The sequence below is a fragment of the Triticum aestivum genome, chromosome 1D, assembly GCF_018294505.1.
Source record: "Triticum aestivum cultivar Chinese Spring chromosome 1D, IWGSC CS RefSeq v2.1, whole genome shotgun sequence".
In the NCBI taxonomy this organism is placed as follows: domain Eukaryota; kingdom Viridiplantae; phylum Streptophyta; class Magnoliopsida; order Poales; family Poaceae; genus Triticum; species Triticum aestivum.
This window is the reverse complement of record NC_057796.1, coordinates 412,286,058-412,290,045: the sequence shown is the minus strand read 5'-3', so window position 1 is coordinate 412,290,045 and position 3,988 is coordinate 412,286,058.

Here is a 3,988-nt window from a genome sequence, read left to right as displayed (position 1 = left end):
CCCGGATGAGATCCAGGACGTCACAGGAGTTCCGAAATGGTCCGGAGGTGAAGATTTATATATGGGAAGTCCAGTTTCAGTCATCGAAAAAGTTTCGGGGGTTATCGGTGCTGTACCGGGACCACCGAAAGGGTTTCGGGGGTCCACCGGGAGGGGCCACCTGCCCCGGGGGACCAAGTGGGCTGAATATGGGTGGGAACCAGCCCCCCTAGTGGGCTGGTAGGCCCCCCAAGGGGCCCGAGGCGCCTAGGGTTAAAACCCTAGGGGTGGGGGCGCCTCCCCTGGCCGCCCCCCTCTAGATGCATCTAAGGGGGCCGGTCCCCTCTCCCCTTCACCCTACAAATAGAGGGGGTGGGAGGCCAGCCGCACCTCAGCCCCTGGCGCAGCCCTCCCCCCTCCGACACCTCCTCCTCCTCCGTTGAGCTCGGTGAAGCTGTGCCGGAGAACCACGAGCTCCACCGCCACCACGCCGTCATGTTGCCAGAGTTCTCCCTCAACTTCTCCTCCCCCTTGCTGGGTCAAGAAGGAGGAGACGTCCCCGGGCTATACGTGTGTTGAACGCGGAGGCGCCATCCCTTCGGCGCTAGATCGGATCTTCCACGATTTGAATCGCCGCGAGTACAACTCCATCAACCGCGTTCTTTGCAACGCTTCTGCTTAGCGATCTTCAAGGGTTTGAAGATGCACTTCCTCTCTCTCGTTGCTAGCATCTCCTAGATTGATCTTGGTGACACGTAGGAAAATTTTGAACTATTACTTCGTTACCCCAACAGTAGGTACCACTCAGTTTGTTTTGCTAGGTGACTCCTACTGGATTTATAATCTTGGTTTTCGAACCGAGAAAAATACATGTTGCTAGGTTACATCACCCTTATACTTGGGGGATCCCATCCCGCGAGAGCAAGCACTTCACTAGCAAATGTCACCACTCGCATCAATCTTACTAACCACCGACACAATCTGTGACACCTTCATTGGGTGATACTTGTGTTATGGAAGGGGGGAATTGGAAGGAATGTGTGTATAGGGGCCGTGATTTGAGAGTGGTGCGGGGTTGCAGACAAATGGAGAGGCGTTAATCTAGTAACCTTACATCGTGAGAGTACCATGCTCATGCGAGAAGAATGATTTTGTTGTTTGTGGTTGGGGATGCCCAGTTATTACTGTAAGAAATTAAATAACTGGAGTTGGACACCAATTGGTCGAACCGGAACGATATCGACCATTCCGAATCAATTGACCACCAATTACCTCTCTTGGAATATTCATGCCATGTCTCCCACCCCAATTGTTGGTTTCGTAGAGTACCTTTTTGTGGGGTCCAGGGAATGCGAAATTTTACTTCTAATGTAAGGGATTATAGTTGAGATGTTAATGCAATCAACAATCAGCCCCCCCCCTCCCCCGGCGGAATCTAGCATGACAAATGTACAATCTCGCTTTGATTATGGTCAATCTTCTTCGGCATGATCGTGCGAGTTCCATAAGCCTCCTTCACATCCTTAAACACCTTGATTAGACCTTGATATATCTTCATTGGCGTATGTTACTGTGTTATACATAATGAAGCAATCTCTGTTAGTATAAATAGCAATGTTGTCGATCACCAAGTTACTTTGCCATCATTGGAGTTTCTGATGGAGGGTTGCTTTACCGGGGGCGACATTTTGGTCCTTTAACACTCAAGACCTAGAGTAGTCGTGTGTCTTGCTTGTGTTCAAGGTTTCAGTGGTCTAAATAACAATTCTTTGTAATTTTCTGGGGCTGCTTTCAAAATAACTTGATTGGTAGTATTCTGTGTCCACCCCTATGGAAGACTGAGTTGATGATGATGGGGTGTATGTCATCAATGTTTTTTTACCATTCGATCTATATCTAACGTATGTGTGGTAAGATGAGTCAATTTTACAGAAGACCCTGTCACTCCACTGCACATTTACGGATCAAATATAGCATATTTCTGATATAATAGCGACACCTAGATGATTCTTTTTCAAGTTTCCAAGCATGTATTATCAGTCTTCTTTGAATTTGCTGCAACCCGCGCGTGCGCTTTGCCACTGTTTACTGGCTGTCGAGGAAGGTCACTCGAAAAAAAAAGTGCAAGGAGAACGTGCTGAGCCGTTCGACTCCACCCAAATTTGTGAAGCATCTCTTCATGCGTCCACAAAGTAAAGTGCAGTGCCCTACGGGCCTCCCCCGGTCGCTGGTCGTGGAGCCACTAGGCCCTAGCCCAAAAACTTGGAGTTGGGCCTTGCCGATCCCAAGGCAAGCATGGAAGACCAGGGAAAGCGAAACAGGCAGACGGTCAAAAAGTTTTGCGGCTGCTGCATGCCAGCATGCGCTTTTGCTAATCATCTAGCAGCACTGGTGCTAATCCAACGAGTTCTTTCGTAAAGAGAAAAGTCGTCTGCTCCAGCCTATCAACGCCCCAGCGGGCCAAGTGCACGCTGCCTAGTGGCTACTGTACACTGCTACGGAATGGAACTGTAGCTAGAACTGCTAGGGGATGGGCACATTCAGACTGAAACTGTTTCGCGATGTTTGCTGTCCCGCGCTAGCCCTGGCGTCATTTGTTTGAGGTTACGGGAAAAGAAAAAAAAACGCTGGTTGGATCTTCCATGCACATCTGATAAACTGTTCAACACCAAGCACGCCATTGAACTGGAAAAGGCAAACTAGCATAGCAGCAATAGGGTAGAGATTACTGACGGCACACTCGGTAACTTGAGTCTTACTACTAGTACTGTACTGCCAGCTTAGCGCAATGCCGTTCAGACACCGTCCTGGAGAACGCACCCGTGCGAACGCGATGCGCACGCTCACCAACCGAGAGTAGCTAGCCAGCTGCAGCTACTCATTGTTCCCCATTCGTGGTCACATGTCTAGACTAGACACTAGGCAACCGTGCACATCTACAGCCGCACAGCACAGTAGTGCTCTACCACCGGTAGCCGTCCTACCCCTAGTTTTATCTGTACTAGTGCTGCTGCTTAGAACGGATTTTCAGAACATGGGGTAACGGAGCACTTTATTTTAAACTGCTCCAAAAAGATGCTATAAAGATTAAAAAATGACTTTTTTCCATGAATACGCATGCATGTGTTCTAAATACCTGTGAAATTTCATTCAATAATACGTTGTATTACGTGCTACAAAAAAAAGGCAAACATTCGGCCCAAAAGCAACAAAAATAGCCCCTAAGTTTTAATGTATATTATCTTTTACATGTAAGCGTGTATATTGCTGAAATTTTGGCCTGATATGCTGCATTGCTATAAGTTCGTGCACACAAAAATTTGAAAAAATTCGAGTCACAAAAATCTTTTTTTTTGTACTTTAAAATAAAGTGCTCCGTTGCACCCGTACTCATATGCCAATTTCCGTGCTGCAGTTGCCATTCGTAGCCATATACTCCTGGGGTATCTTCAACGCTGACCCGTAAATTTGCTTCCGCATCTATTCACGGGCAGGAGTGATCAATTCGTGGACATGGATGCGGAGGCGACCATCCACGTTGTTGCATGCATACATTTTAAACATTGTTTTAACTAACCGGATGAAAATAATGTAAACACGACAGATTTCCTCAAAATTCGGATAGAAAATAGTACAGATCATCCATACATAGCATGTAAATAAATCTAGTATGACAATAGTTCAAATTCAATGAGATTAACCGGATGTTCAGTAAGTTTTTCATGAACGGATCATGTTGTCCCACACATACAGCCCCTTCAGCTTCATCCAATAGTGTATGTGCGTAAATGACCATCCCACTATCATGTGATACATGGGGCTCCCCCGCTCCCCCGCTCTTAGGGTTCCCCCGCCGCCGCCAGCGGCTCCCCCGCGCGGAGCCGCCGCCGCGGCGACCGGAGCCCGCCGGAGCCGCCAGCCCCTACCCCCTCCCGTTCCCCTTCCCCCCCTTCATTCTCCCGTACCCCCGCGCCGTCTCCCCGAGCGAGGCGGCCGGGGGCCCTTCCAC